General features: G+C 33.8%; 1 protein-coding gene across 5 annotated transcripts in view; it reads left to right on the top strand.

The window, feature by feature from the left end:
* Nucleotides 1-17,179, top strand: part of ROBO1 (roundabout guidance receptor 1) — a 443,607-nt gene that overhangs the window by 107,852 nt on the left and 318,576 nt on the right. The gene's annotated exons all lie outside the window — the stretch shown is intronic.

The raw sequence follows: 17,179 nt of genomic DNA, 5'->3' as shown, positions 1-17,179 counted from the left end.
CCACAGGTCAAGTCCTCTTGAAAGGGACTATTTTTCATCAGTTAGTGAATATATTTGTGGTTATGCTGAGGGACATGGGTAATCAGTTCACAATGAAAGCTCTTGAGCTGCTGATACTCATGCAGATGACAGGGCAGAGGACTTCCCTGAGGGATCTATTAGTCAGCTTGAGCTGATGAGTAGGAGAGGTTGCTTGAGAGAGGATTAACTTCTTCTGGAACAAGGAGTATCATCCGTCTCTTTCTCTTCCTCTAAATCCCAGTATCTTTTCTCCCCTAATAGGCTTTAGATTTTATACAAAAAAGGGGACTGCTTTAGAGTAGGGTTACACACATCTCTAAAACCTTGTTCTCCAATTCAGCTCAAGTTTTTGGAAACCACTGATAGCTTACAGTTCTGTGCACCTCTCCTGGGGAAGGGGGTGTTAATAGGTTCTTTTCAATTTTAGCAGTAAATGACTTACAAACAATGAAAACAAATAACAAAAAAGGGCTGGGGTCATTTGAATAAAGATATATAATTGTTTACCACGATTTTCCTTCCAGCAATATCCACTACATAAGGACAAGGACCCTATCACTCTGGGCTAACTGCTAGAACAGAGCCTGGCACAGAAAAATTTCCAAAATATTTGTTGTATGACTGTTCTGTTAGATTAATGCTTGCCATTGATTTTCTGGGACTTCTCTAAGGACCTGATGTGCTGAGTCATGTCCTACTCTTTGTGACCCCATGGACTGTAACCCACCAGGCTCCTCTGTCCATGGAATTTTCCAGGCAAGAATACTGGAGCAGGTTGCCATTTCCTTCTCCAGGAGACCTTCCTGAGTCAGGAACCAAACCCTTGTCTCTTGCTTCTCCTCGGTTGGCAGGCAAATTCTTTACCACTGTGCCACCTGAAAAGCCCTTAAGGACCTGATAATGCCTCTTAACCTTTCTGACTTAATTTTCTTATCTGCAAATAGGCAATGCTCTTTACTGTCTTACATAGTAATTATGTAATTGGTAACTATTGGAAAGTAATTTGAAATGGTCAGAGATAGGCGTTGTACAGATGAGAGGTGGTTATCTTTATTAAGTAATCAATGATATCTTTAGAATACCTGATACTTCTAATGCTTTATCTAAACTGTACAGTCTTAGTACCTGAGAGAAAGCAATGCAGTGATTCTGTAAACTGAGAGAAGAGGGAAAGCCAGAAGAAAGGGAGAGGGATTTAAATTTAATTAGCTCTGAAGACCATTTCTATGATCTTTTATGTTTTTCTGTGATCTTTTCTTTAAAATTATTCTTTATAAGAATTTGTGCATTTTTGATAATGTTTTCCAGTTTTTGATTCTACTGATATGGACTTTTGTGTCTAGGGCAGATTGTAGAATGTGTAGGCCTTGATCATATATGTGGAGGTGGTGAAGCCTGTGTCCAAAAAGTACTTTCCTCTGTGATCTTCCTGGACATTTCTGCTTGATGATGGGGTGGGGAAGCTGTAAGACATTATTTTGGGGTCTTTGTTTTTGAAGAACATGTTTAGCCTTAGTTTTTTGGATGGTATTCTTACAGCATTTATTCTAATGACTAACCTCACATGTCTTTAATCTCATGGAAACCTAGTCTGCTCTTTATATATTTAATTCACTACGTGGTTAAAGCTCTTTCCTGTTCTTTTATAGGTGCTGTGTCTTTTCTTTACATTATGGTTGTTTGACAGATTTAATCGTTTATGCCAGATTTTGTTCCCTGTTCAAAGTGTATTTTTGTGCCAGTGAACTGTTTATAAATTTTTTGTGTAAACATACCCATTTGTATCCTGCCACTTATAACCTTTTTCTTTTTTATCCTTGTACCATCTTAAAATCCTGAGTTTTTAAAAGGTAGAATCATTTTGTAAAAAAAAAAACTATTATTTTGGAGACGTTACATTTGGGATATATATTGTCCTATAGATAATCTCTTCTTTCAAAATGACTTGTATCACATTTGGTGTTTACAAAAACTGCTCATTTATCTCACATAAGGGGCTAATCAAGCTGTGCAAGTACATCCCTGGCTGTTTGGAAGCTTTCTAAGTACTGTAGAGAGAGTGCTTAGCTATGGATAATTTGTCTATATGGAACATCATTACTGAACTTCCAAACAACCAAGAGAAGAATAATTTTGGATTTTAATATTTAAGCTAAAATATTCTTTTATTTTTATTTTATATTTAACTTAGTGGGATAAATTGGTCCTTAGTAAAACCTTATTATAGGATACAATCTAAATTTTTTAAAGTTGGAGAAGTTGAGCTGAAAGGCCATGTTACTTGTAATGATAACCAATGCTTCTGAGTGCTTACTATATATCAGATTCTTTATTAATTTATTTAATCCTCACCAAAACTCAGTGAAGTAGGCATAATTTTTATCCTCACTTTCCAGATGATGAAACTGAGGCCTAGGTAGTTTAAATAATTTTGCTCATGCTCATAGTCTTTATGTTATTTTGCTTCTAACACTTAATGAAACTCCCTAGTCATGGAATTCTTAATCATTAATGTGAAACTTAAGACAGGTTTAGTTTGCACATGAGACAATTACCGTCTCAAAAAAATAATGACAAATCTTGGTATATATGTGTATATATGATTTCCTTTGGAAAATAACTGCTAAGATGACTGCCAGTAAGTTGTAATTTCTTATAAACACAATATTCAAATTAAGTTTTCGTTTCCTTAATCTACATTCAGTCATAAACAAGAACCAGTAAAATGTTAACATTGCTACATGTAATTCCTCTTTACATATGAAACTCTTACATTTTTATCCTGCCACAGTCAATTGATTCAAGACCTATACATTTTTATGTCTAAGATTAAGCCTAAACTTTGATATCTATGCATTACTGACATAGGTATCTATGACAAATCAAACTATCATGGAATTAATATACTCAGAAATAAAGAAAAAAAATAGAGAAAAAAATAAAGAAATAATAAAATAAAAAGAAATAAAAAATAAAGAAATAAAAAAAATAGAGAAAAAAATAAAGAAAAAATAAAGAAAAAAATTAAAAAAATAGAGAAAAAATAGAGAAAAAAAATAAAAAAAAATAAAATTTTAGATTGGCTAAAAAGAGAGGTACATCAGTAGTCATTTCACCCCCCGTTATTTTTGCCTTTATTGTCCTTTAGTTGACCCCAAAATTTGCCCCCTATCAACTTGCCTTTTTCAGCTTATTCTGTGATGTAAGGACAGAGTGCCTTTGGGTAAACATGATTAATTAATATGACTCTTAAAAAAACATGGTCAGTATGTCTATGATATCAATCTTCTGACATGGCATAGGTAATCTTTTAAAGCCTACAAATTGATAAGACGTTCACTAGATAAATAACTAGAAAGCAATAAAGCTTCAGTTGACTTACATTGTGAATACATACAATTTCCCTTTCTCTTGTTTTGATGAGTTTGTTCTTGTGACATGTTCAGCTTTCTGTTAGAGCCATTATATATTTAGATTCTACTTAATTTCTCTTAATCATATTGTTTAATGTTGTCAAAGTCAACATAGTTTTTCAACTTAAAACATGAGTCAGTCATCATTGGCTTAGGTTCCGTGATGTAAAAAAATCCTAATATTTCAATCCCGCTTTGACATATATGTCTAGGGCAAAAGTCATATTTCACTTTCATATAACAGTTTTAGAGATGACATTGTCATTATATACCTGATCTTTTAACTAAAATTGGTAAAGTATTTGTAAGCATATGAAAAATCATGTCAATGTGATGATGTTCCTTTGCTCCAGTAAGAACCACAAGAAAGGAGCGATAAATTGTTTGCAGAAACCTGTGATGGAGAATTAAGTAAACACTCAGATTAGGATAATTCCCAGATGCCTTTTTTTTTTTCATATCAGAGTGTTTTATATTGGTAGGCCACCAATATCTGTGACCATTCTTTTTTGTAAGAGGTTTCTTAAAAGTATGAAGAATGGATGTATGAATTGCAGTCAGCTTCACAGAAAGACCAGACCTTCTGGCACCTGGGAAGGCAGCTGAGAAGTTTCAGCTGAATAGTGTAATAGTCTGAACTTGGAAAGTTTGAGAAAAAAAGCCAGAATCTAACTGAGCTGATAATTTATTTCTTTTGGCTGCCCTGCCACAAACTACCTGGTGATTTTTTTTTAATATTCTGAAGAGTAAGCAGACACTGAGTTAGGAAAGTTTGCTGCAAATTAACATGAAACAAAATCTAAAAATTGCCAAGTAAGGCAGGATGATTCATCTTTAACTGAAAAAAGTGTCAAGTAGTTCTTTAAAATGTATAGCTAATTTTTGTTCTCTAAATTGAACAAAAGTTATTATATTTTCCATGTGAGAATTTTTTCTAGTTATTAACTTTTTCATGCTGCTCTTCCATCATGGTTAGTTTTCTCCTATTTCTCTCATCACACTTAATACTCTGACTCTTTTATGGGCCATAGCATTCCAAAATATTTCTCTCTCTGCACAATTTTTTTTTCCATTTATAGATGTAATTTCCATTTACAGATTTCTTTTCCATTTATAGATATAAATGTCATGAACACAGTCTAATCTTATATCATAGGAGAGAAAGAATAAATTAGAATTTTGTTGTAATTTTTCCATAAATTGTTTATTTATAAATATCCTTTAATAGTTGATTAAAAAATCTACTACCAACTGGTTTTGCTGCTCACAGTATTATGCTTTATTATTTAATTTATTATCAAATATTCAGCATCAATTAATATGTACTGAAAGGCTATGGATGGTATAGAACTGTACCATGTAGTGAAAGAAGTAGAGAAATTGATCATATGACACTTTAGACTCTTCTAGTAGTTGCTATTCTTAAACAATATTAATAAAAGCTTACATAGGAAAATATAAAAGAAGGAAGATATTTTCTGAGTGGAAGCTGAGAGCTGGGGTTGAAAAACCGCCAGTTACTTCCTTTTTGCTTGCTTTTGTGTTTAGGTTCTTTGAATAAGAATTGTTACTAGGCCAGCTGAATCTAAGATAAATCCTTCAAAGCTGAGTGAATGATATGGCCCCAGAGAAATTATCTTACCGGGACATGATCCGAGTTTATGCCAAACCCTGTCTGAATCTTCAAGAAGACTAAGAACTTCTTGAGAGTGGAGTTTTGACAGTCATTCCTTAAATATAGCATCTTTTTTTCTGTATCTTATATGAAGAGTAATGACGGAAATTGAGATTTTATAAAAATGATTTATGTTTCTAGATTAAAAATAAATTAATTCACCACCCTCAACAAGTTACATTTGTGTTTAATATGGTATCAGAGGAAAAATGAATAGCCTAAATTTGTGTAATTTAGCTTAATCTAGCTTTTAAGAAATATTTGTGTTTTCTGAGGTGATATTAACACAGAATATTTCAGATTATTTTTAAAGTAAGTGAATAGCCATGTGTAAGAGAGTGTGTTGCCTATACTGATATTAGTCGTTATTAAATGGGAATGTGAGTATTTAAATGATACAGCCTGAGAACTCATGACAAAATTTTTCAATTTTTGTCTTCTTATCTGGTTTTCTAACACTTAAGTCATTCTTCTACTCTTTGATGTTGTTCAGTTGCAAAGTCCTGCCCTAATCTTTGTGACCCCATGAACTGCAATAGGCAAGTCTTTTCCGTTCTTCACTGTCTCACAGTTTCCAAAACTCATGTGCGTTGCGTAGGTAATGCCATCCGTCATCTCAACCTCTGTTGCCCACTTCTTCCCCTGCCCTTAGTCTTTCCTAGCATCAAGATCCTTTCCAAAGATTAGCTCTTCACATCAGGTAGGCAAAGTATTGCAACTTCAGCATCAGACCTTCCAGTGAATTTTCAGGGTTGATTTCCTTTAGGATTGACTGGTTTGATTTCCTTGTTGTCCAAGGGACTCTCAAAGTCTTCTCCAGCACAATACTTTAAAAGCATCAGTTCTTTGACTCAGTCTTCTTTATGGTCCAGCTCTCACACCCATACATGACTACTGGAAAAACCATAGGTTTGACTATATGGACCTTTGTCAGCAAATTGATGTCTCTTCTTTTTATTATGCTATCTAGGTTTATCATAGCTTTCCTTCCTAGGAGCAAGCATCTTTTAATTTCGTGGCTATAGTCACTGTCCACAGTGATTTTGGAGCCCAATAAAATAAAATCTATCACTGTTCCCAATTTTTCCCCATCTATTTGCCATGAAGTGATGGAATTGGATGCCATGAGCTTAGTTTTTTGAATGTTGGGTTTTAAACCAGCTTTTTCACTCTCCTCTTTTACACTCACCAAGAGGCTCATTAATTCCTCTTCACTATGAATGCTTATATGATAAACAGTGGAAGTTTTCCTGTCCTGACTAGTTCAAAGAAGATGGTCTTAAAGTCTTTAAGTTTATCATCTAGGATTTTTTTGTTTTTTCTTAAAAAAAAAAAAACAAACCTGAACTTACCTGGTGTTGTCTATCTAGACTCTAATTAAACTGATTAATAATTCCTAGAAAACAGTATTTAACTAGATTATAAATTGTAAATCCAGTTATTATAATACCATACTCAAAATCATAGTTAAAATTGCTATTGATAGGCCTCCAATTTTTCATTAGGCTTTGCTCATTATTATTTAATGTATTTTGTATGATATATATATATATATAATACATTTATCTTATATATATTAGATAAATAACAAAATTTTCATTTTGGAAAAACAATAATCTGAATGTATTTCTATTTGATTTCCCCCCAAATTATACAGTTTTCAAATAGGCAAATTTATTAACATATTTTGGATATAACCTAAATTTTACTTTAGTAATTAAACTTCATGTCTCAATAAGTGTTATGCTATAGAAATATATATTTTAAGTGTCCTAAAATGAAATACATAAAGATGTGGGAGGGAAAAATAATCAGTCAGTATGTGGAATATGTTATACCAGGTAAAAATTAATGTTAATCTTATCTACATTTCTCAATGTGATTTCATTTGAAAATATGCTTGGATTATTAACAAGTTAATTTTAAATAGAAATTAAATATAAGAATATTTGAGCCTTGAAGAGAAGTAGTTTAAAATCAAAACAGACACTTAGAGCTAACTTTTATCTCCCTAAATTTTGAACATTTTTAGAATTTTAAAATCCTTTAAAAATTTAATGTTTTTTTTTAAAATTTGATATGTTGATAACTGTGAGCAGATCTAAATTTAAACCACCGTTAACTGTATATTTTTCAGCCTTATGTTTCTAGGAGCCCAGAGTGTAAAGGCTCATGTTGACCTTGTCAGAGAGATTATGGTCATTTTTTTTTTTTTAAATCATGCCATATGACATGGTGAGACATGTATTTTCTATATCCCTTCTATCCTCTCAGTTTGCCACTGTTTTTGTCTTTTTGTTTTAATAAACATCCAATAAAGGTAATGAAATAATGGGATATATGCATTTGCAAGTGCTGCTCCTTTAAGAGAAAGCACTTTCATGTGTAACAGATGATTCAGTTCGGTTCAGTCGCTCAGTCGTCCAACTCTTTGCGACCCCACGGACTGCAGCACGCCCGGCATCCCTGTCCATCACCAACTCCCGGAGCTTACTCAAACCCATGTCCACTGAGTCAGTGATGCTATCCAACCATCTCATTCTCTGTCGTCCCCTTCTTCTCCTGCCTTCAATCTTTCCCAGCATCAGGGTCTTTTCAAATGAGTCAGCTCTTCACATCAGGTGGCCAAAGTATTGGAGTTTCAGCTTCAACATCAGTCCTTCCAATGATCTCCTTTAGGAGGGACTAGTTAGATCTCCTTACAGTCCTAGGGACTCTCAAGAGTCTTCTCCAACACCACAGTTTAAAAGCATCGAAACAGATGATACATAAGGCTTTTTTTAAAATTGAATATTGTTGCTTTACAATGTAATGTTAGTTTCTGCTGTATAACAAAGTAAATCAGCCCCGTTTCCTTGGATTTCCTTCCCATTTACATCAAAAGCACTGAGTCAGAGTTCCCTGTGCTACGCAGTCTGTTCTTATTAGTTACCTATTTTCTACATAATGGTGTGTATAAGTCAATCCCAATCTCCCTTTCCATCCCTCCCCCTTTTCCCCTTGGTATCCATACGTCTGTTATATACATCTCTGTCCCTGTTTCTGCTTTGCAAATAGGTACATCTATACCATTTTTCTAGGTTCTACATATATGTGTTAATTTTTTTTTGCTCTTTCTGACTTCACTATGTATGACAGTCTGGAGGTCAATCCATGTCTCTCCAGATGATTCAGTTTTGTTCCTTCTTATGGCTAATGTTCCACTGTATGTGTGTTCTACCTCTTCCTTATCCATTTCTCTGATGATGGATGTTTAGGTTGCTTCTATGTCCTTGCTGTTGTAAGTAGTGTTGCAGTGAATATTTGGGATGAAAGTGAAAGTGAAGTCACTCAGTTGTGTCCGACTCTGCCACCGCATGGACTGTAGCCTACTAAGCTTCTTGGTCCAGGGGATTTTCCAGGCAAGAGTACTGGAGTGGGTTGCCATTTCCTTCTCCAGGGGATCTTCCCGACCCAGGGATCGAACCTAGGTCTCCCTCATTACAGGCAGATGCTTTACCCTCTAAGCCACCAGGGAAGATTATATATTGGGGTGCATGTATATTTTTGAATTATGGTTTTCTCTGGGCATATGCCCAGGAGTGGGATTGATGGATCATATGGTAGTTCTATTTTTATTTTTTTAAAGAATCTCCATCCTGTTCTCCGTAGTGGGTGCTATGGAGAACTACTGGGCCCCTGGTGGCTCAGTAGTAAAGAATCCACCTGCCAATGCAGAAGAGTGGGTTGGATTCCTGGGTTGGGAAGATCCTCTGGAGAAGGAAATGGCAACCCAATGCATTATTCTTGCCTGGGAAATAGCATGGACAGAAGAGTCTTTTGGGCTACAGTCCATGGGGTCGCAAAAAGAGTCAAACAAGACTTAGTGACTAAATAGCAACAGCAATAATTAGTGATGTTGATCTTTTCATGTGTTTGTTGGCCATCTGTATGTCTTTGTTGGAGAAATATCTGTTTAAGTCTTCTGTCCATTTTTTGAGTTGTTTTTTCTTATTGAGCCGCATGAGCTGTTTGTGTATTTTGGAGATTAATCCCTTGTCAGTTGCTTTGTTTGCAAATATTTTCTTCCATTCTAAGCGTTGTTTTTTTGGTCTTGTTTACAATTTCCTTTGCTGTGCTGAAGCAGTAAAACACTTTTGCTAAAAATTACTTTTATTTAGCTATGTTACCTTAAAAATGCGTTTTCTCCATTTTTACCTGTTTTAGTCAGATGTAAATTGGTATCATTAAATGCAAGGTTGTAAACCCTTCTATCTTATTTTTAAGACTAGTATTCAAAAACTAGCAGGTTCCATCCAATTAAGATGTTAATTTATATTATAGATTCTTCTGTTTGGAGGAATGTCAGGGAAATGAGTATAGCTGATGAAGTCCATTGGAGTACAAATAGAATGTGAATTGGGCTTAGGGTAAGTGTGTATATTAATACATAGCTTCTCCATGTGGCTCTTAGGAACATTCTAACAGTAAACTTTTCAACAAAACTCATTATGTGCACTGAGTGAAGTAGTTATTTTAAACAATTGGCTCTGTTACCTTTAAGTTTGCATTAGTTTTCTTGATTATGGAATGTTGATGATAAATATTTGGTAAATTTCTCTACTTCATGTCTTTTTAAAGTTTTTGATGCAACAGAGTTTTATGCTTTCTGCTTTTTGAACAGGTTTTTAAAATATATGCTTGGTGTTGGAATTTGTTAAACAGTGTTTTTGGCTTATTATATAGTCAATGATTTATAAAAAATGAAATTTAAAATTGAATAAAGGATCCCACATTTTAAAATGTTATCCATTTGAGAGTTTCCACTTTTTTACTGCTATTTGTTTCTTTTGAATTGGTAGTCAGTTGTCCTTAGATAAGATGAAAATCACACCTTGTCCTCATACTTTGATTACTGAATCTTAATGCTCTCAGTGAATGAATTGTTCTCACTACAAAGCTCTAGTCCTGGGGCAGTTAAGTCGTCTTGGTCTATAGCCTAAGGAAATATGACCCTCTCTAGAAGTACTTCCCAACTGCCCACAAAAAAGGGCTCTGTCTTTAACCATTACAATGGCTTTCTGCTTTCTTTTAAAAGAAACGTTTTGTAAATCAAGCAATCTTTTGTAATGTGTTCCTTTAATCACTTCTTGCTTCTCCCTGTTCTTTTTATTTCAAAGTTTAACCAGGAATTCTAACCTTGCACTAGTTTGAAAGAAATAAAATGTTTGACTTAAATATAAATTAGAACTCAACAATGTAAGACAAAATACATTTTGCAAATATCAGTCTATTATTTACCTCCAAGAGGACTGGAATTTATAACTGTTTACAACAGGGAGATTATATTTTGAGATCATTTTATCTTTCTAGTTACTCTAAGATGAGGCAATGGGACTCTAAACATATGTTTTTACTCTGTATTTTTAGGTTTTTTTTTTTGCATTGTTTTAGGTTATTAATCTTTTGAACTAAATCGTATTGACCAGGGACCTTAAATATTGAACTCTAGGCAAAATGGCTGATGGGGATCTGTAGTTTTTTCCAGTGTTCAGTTGGCTATAGCATACTGTTGGCATTGTAGGGCCACAACTTTGTGTTTGATTTCAGTAGCGTCAAATTATCTGTGTACTCATCAAAACAGAACTCAATATCTCATCATTCAGCATTTTACATACTGTTGGTTACAAATGAGGATGACCAAGTGCATATATGCGTTTGATAATGAAACCTTTTTTTACTCTGTTTATTCCATAGGAGATACACACCTTCTTTATCCATCTCCATTTGTTGATTAAAGATTTAGGAAGGGAACTAATATAATTGTAAATATGCATATTATTTTGCAAATAAAAGTAATTTTTTCCCCCAGCTATAATATTAAAATAACTTCTTCTTTTTTTAATATTTAAATAACTTGTTTTTATATACTATTTTCTTTCAGATACATTCAATTAGGTAACATTTTATAAATGATGAGTAAAGGGAAAAAAAGTTCTAGCAAACTTTGTTATTTCTAGCAAATTACGTATGTGATCATTTTAAACGTTAATGTATTTTCTTAATGTTTTGATCTGAGTTTTAACTTGTTGTGACATGTAGCCTGAACTTACTATGCCTTGAAATTAAAAAGAAAAACAAGGACCCTCTCTGTTTTTTTTGTTTTCACATGGTTGCTTTACTGGTTAGCTAAAATTGATGATATTATCACAAATATAGCTTATGCAAGGTTTTGAGAGCAAGGAAAGAGATTTAGTAAAACAGAGGCTTAGACTCTGCTCAAACACCTTGTCTTCCATGCTAATCTCTTGTTTACCGTGATCCATTACGAATATTTAATGGTAGGCAGCATGCAGACAGAATTAGAGAACATATGGGTACAGTTATCCTGGCTAAAATGGCCAACGTGCCTTGTATTGTGTCCGGAAGATAACAGGACAGGTGGTAATCCATCTTCACAGATGGAGACAGCTGGTATTTTCCGTAAGCTGAAGCAGTCTTTTTGAATGTAGTCTCACCTCACAGCTGATATGCTGCCTATTAGTATAATTTAAAACATACATTGATTAAAAAGCATTCTGTTTTTCTGTCCAGTATCAAAAGTACCTTGTGGGCCAGGAATAAATCAGTATATAGTCCACGTATATCTTAGTTTTTGATATTGAAAGAACATAAGCTTCAATTTGATTGTTTTTAAAATGTAAAATAAAGGTTATATTTATCTGTGGTCTTCTGTACAATATTTATCCTTTGAACTAGGTAAAAGAACTCTCTTCCTTGTGTTCCATGGTCACCCAAATTATGAAATCATGAGGGAAAATAATAGTTAAACCTTCAAGATACATTTGTTAAATTTATTTTTAAAAATCATTTATCTCTCATCTAAACTGTTTTAATTTCTTATATTAATGAAAGACTCATCAGAAATATATTTGAATCAAAATAGCACAATCTCTCAGCATCTGCTTGAAAATTCTATTTAAGTTTTTTTGTTTGCTTCATGTTATACAGTATGAAGAAGAAATTAAATGTGTTGAATTCCTGGTATATTGAAAACTGTAGTTCTGTGTTACTTACAGGCCATTTCAGATTCCAGTTACCCCCTTCAAATACTGTTAAAATTTTGACAGGACCTTCAATTGCAATGGCCATATCAATTGATTTAGTCCATCTCAAAATCCCCAAAGGAAAGTTCAGGTTAGAGGTCAGGTTACTAGTGCATGACGCTCTTACTCATTTCAGTAAGGTCAGGATCAGTGGTTTCCAATAACACAATGGACATATTTCCATCTCCCTGTCCAAGTTTAGAATAGTCAGTATTACTAATACAGTCCACATCCATAAAATAGGTAAAGGTTTTCACAAAGTAACTGAATTAAATATGATAGGGGATCCAGCACATGCAGTAAACTCTCGAGTATCAAGTGAAGGCTTTTTTACTTAACCGCTCAATTTTAGTTGAATAAATTTCCTGGCTTATGTTCTTCTACATCAGTTTTGAAAAAAATTATCTAACTGTGCTCCACAAAAGTAGACTTCAAAACTACAGATGTGAAATCAATAATTTGCTCTAGATTGTGTTTCAGAGCTTCTCAAAGTATGGGTCTAATTATCTACTAATTCCTTTAAGTCCTTTCGTGTCTGTAGTTCCATGTTTTCTAATGGTAAATTTCTCCTTTTACTTACATGTTTTTAGAACAGTTCATATTATTTGGTGCAGTGACAAAATGAAAGATCTTTTTGACCTAACTTTCTCCTCAAGGTGTTATTATGTTCAAGCTATGTTTTTGTTTTTTTTTAATAAAAAAATTTTTACTTTATTAATTGGAGGGTAATTACTTTACAATATGGTAGTGGTTTTGCCATACTAAAGTCTAGATCAGCAGTTCTCAATCTTTGTGTTTATGAGAATTACCTGGATAACTTGTTAAAACCTGGATTCCTGGGTCCCGACCGCCATATCTTCTGAATTAGCAGGTTTGGGTTTGGGCCTGAGAATTTGTGCTCCTGAGTTCCCAGGTGTTGCTGATGAAACAGGTTCAGAGACCACACATAGAGAACTTCTGTGCTATAAAATACTTTTAACTTTGCTTTCAGCATATTTCAATTAGGTAACACTTTTCAAAAATATGACCTCTAATGTAGTGGGAAAATTACCCAGAGAAATACCTAGAATATTTGTCATAGCAGATGAGCTAAGCATTTGCTCTCTTGACTTGGGAGGGGCATTTATGGAAACCATGGGCATTTCCTCCCATTTCCCATTTTCTCTCTGTCCTAACTCTCTTTATCCACCCTGTAGTTTTATTCAAGACTTCCCTAATAGTTGACTAACCAGCTTTCTTATGAATTACTTAATGACATTTCATATTTTCATTGATCCTTTCTAGAAGTTGAATCAGTTTGGGTATTGGTTTGGCCAGAAAGTTCCTTTGGGTTTTTATGTAAACTGAACAAACTTTTTGGCCAACCCAATGTTAGTAGGATTGGAAAGAGTGAAACATTCTTGCATCATCTTGGCAGGAATTCTTCAAAATTGCCAATTCTCAGGTGGAACCTTGGTATGATTTGAAGCCATCTTTTATCGAGGACACACACATATACAGAAACACCTCTTGACATTTACACATGTTAAGTATATGAAAGACAAATGTGACAACTTTGAAATATATAAAGTGTCTTGAAATTTCAATTTAAGAAAAACTTGATACTCAATAGGACCATGTAAGATTCTCTATAAATATACACATGCCTTTGATTGCCTTATACATTGAGGATCATTCATTTTGAAGTGCAGATTTACTATCCCTCCTTTGTTCTCTTATTCAAGATAAGGAAGTTCTTTGTTATCAGGTAGTGTACACTAAGACTCAACAGTATTTTGACATCCGTATTTTCTTTTCTTTGTGTCTTTACAAAATTCCACTGTTGGTGTCTGAAGTGAAGTGTCGTGTTTGACTCTTTGCGACCCCATGGACTATAGAGTCCATGGAATTCTCCAAGCTAGAATACTGGAGTGGGTAGCCTTTCCCTTTTCCAGGGGATATCCCAACCCAGGGATCGAACCCAGGTCTCCTGCATTGCAGGCGGATTCTTTATGAGCTGAGCCACAAGGGAAGCCCAAGAATACTGGGCGTGGGTAGCCTATCCCTTCTCCAGCAGAGCTTCCCGACCCAGGAATTGAACCAGGGTCTCCTGCATTGTAGGTGGATTCTTTACCAACTTTTGACTTTACATTAATTCAGATTTGGAAAGTTTCAGGGTCAAATGATTCTATTTCTTTATTGTGGCATCAGTGGTTTTTATAGTTTTAAGTATTAGAATGAGTGTAGGATACTTAATGGTTAATCAACAAATATTGATTGTTATTAAAATTAACTCATAGATCATTTTAATTGTGTAATATGTGATATTAAAATTAAATAGCATTTAACAAAATATACCGTTGGTCTTAGACTAGAAGACTCCTTTTATTCCTAGGTTTTGTTTTCATTTTTTTCCAGAATTGCTCTTTTTTTTTTTTTTTTCAGAATTGCTCTTTTAACCTTGATCTGTCTTCAGTATAAATATCAAGTGAATACCTTCTTTCAAAAGAAAATGGAAATGAGAATAGTAGTTTATTAATTTTGAGTTTGATGATTTAATTTGTTAGGAGATCAAAATATTCACAACTATAAATAAATCCTTTTGCTCCCAGGAAATGACATTATACGTTTTCTTGTTGAGCACGTAATTAGAGGAAAGGTGTGTTATGCTTAAGACGCTTCAGTGGGTTCAATAGAGCTATCTCATTCCCTAGAGGAACTTTGTGTTTGCAACTATTGGGCAAGACTCTCATGCTTTTAAACTGCATAGGACTCATACTGGCTATATTTTCCTTTCTGAACCAAGTAAACAGATCATGAAATGTATAACTTAATCCTTTCTGTAGACATGAAAATGATTATATATATATATATATATATATATGGCTATTTTCATTCTGATTCTCTGAGCAATTCCAACGTTGATGTGAAATGTAATTTTCTGTTTAAAGAAGAATGTATTCTATATTTTGAACATACCTGGTGCCAATTGGAGTTTGACTGTCACTGGGCTATAGTGAACTGGAGGTAAGGAGATTCAGGCTAATCACCATTTTCCTGTACTGAAATGCAACTTTTCATAAGTTACCATTATAAGAAGAAGCATGGATCATAATCAGATTTTCTTTTTGTCTTACCTATATACTTAATAATTTAAACGTTATTTGTAATTAAAAGAAATCTTTAAATTGTTTTAAGCTTCATGTTCATGTTTTTGAATTATTGTTTTTAATACTCATTTTTCAGTAAAACTCCAAAAATTGATTTTTTTCAGATTAGGGTATGGAATGCAGTTTATGTTGTTATTGCATCTGTGTTGAAAGACTGGCCAAAAAATGTCTATTGGAAAGATTTTAGCAAGTTCTAGAGTACAGTTTACTTGAATGTTCCATGCAGCTCATGAATGGTTTTTTAATCTGTGGAATAAAAATTGTCTTTACTTCTGCTGCAAGTATGTACTTTCAAGGCCTATAGCAGACTGGTCTAATGGAAAGCTAAGGTTGGTTACTTGATAGCAAAAGGCAGGGATCCCCAAACCCCGGGCCATGGTTTGGTACCAGTATGTGGCCTGTAAGGAACTGGGCCACACAGCAGGAGGTGAGTGGGTGTCCTCCACAAAATCGATCCTTGGTGCCAAAAATGTTGGGGACCACTTGTATAAGGGATGAATTTCCAAAGGGGAGAGATTCACATAACATGTGATTCTAATGAGCTCAGAAAGTGGTAAAGGAAAAAGAACCGCAATTAGTACCAAATACAGTAATTTTTCTGCTTATAACCAGCTTTTAATATATTCATTTTAAATGGCTACTCAGACTTAGTGGTAATCTCCAGTACATATGAGTCATCATTTATAAACCCTGTCTTTTGCAAAATTGCATATTTACCACATAACACAAGTCTCTGAAAGACACCGATGTTTAGCAATTTCCTTGGTTTAGGGATTGTACTGTCTGGACACCAGATAGGGTAGGAAATAGCTAGTTTTCTTGATGGTAGGTTATGTTGTTAAAAATCAGATTTACATTATAACTGCATACAAATAAATGAATAAGAGAGCATTATGAATTTGATAAGGGATACATCATGGTATAATAATTAAAGAGCAATGAGATAGAAACAAATTTTTGCTGAATATTAATTTATAAGTATCCTTCTTTACTGATATACTCTTAAGGGATACAAACCAGCAAAAATTACTGATCTTGTCACATTTTAAAGAAAAAAAAATGAAACTATTTCAATGTTTACAGAGTTTTTTTTTAATCTCTCATTTCATTACATTTTCATGAAATGTCACTTTCTTTGGGTGGTGTACAGCTTCTTATAAGACAGTCAAATGGTTAGAAATTTGTATTTTTACACCTTTTAACTGAAGGGGATTGCTCACTTTTTAAAAAGAAAGCTCTTAATCATAAGATTTAAAATTAGATTTTCTTCTTTTATAATGTTTTCTATGTAAGCACTTTTCCTGGTGCTGGTAATACACATGTCATGAAATAAAAGCACTCTGCAGGAACCTGAACCTGATCTTATTTTCTACTTACCATGAACTTATAACTGTCAGACTTGTCATGAATACACCCCAGAAGTGAAAGAATAAAAGTTGAAGAATACCATGAATTATTTCAAATAGTTATAACTCAGAAGAGCAAATTTTTTCTTCTTTTTTTCCCCTACTATGTGTGATTTGCCATTCCTAGTATATCAGTGTAACTTGGACTACCATGTAAAGTTGCATAGTTTCAAAGGGTCAGTTTGGCCAAGGGAGCAAATGGACTAGAATCCAACTGACTCTATTCTACCTGGCCAAGTTTGCAAGACTGCATCTTCAAGATGGGCCTGTTTGCTGGTTTATAATGCTAAACATATAATGCTAGTTTAAGTTAGCTGAAGTCTTGAACCCTTTTATAAGGTTCTTTGTATAATTATTACATCTTGCTTTGTTGCTATGCTAGATTTATTCATTCATACTCTTTAAAAATGTTTATTGAAGTATATTTGAC

This window comes from Cervus elaphus, chromosome 31 (assembly GCF_910594005.1).
Source record: "Cervus elaphus chromosome 31, mCerEla1.1, whole genome shotgun sequence".
NCBI classification, from domain to species: Eukaryota; Metazoa; Chordata; class Mammalia; order Artiodactyla; family Cervidae; genus Cervus; species Cervus elaphus.
Note: the sequence above shows the minus strand (reverse complement) of the source record. Positions and strands in the feature narration are given on the sequence as shown.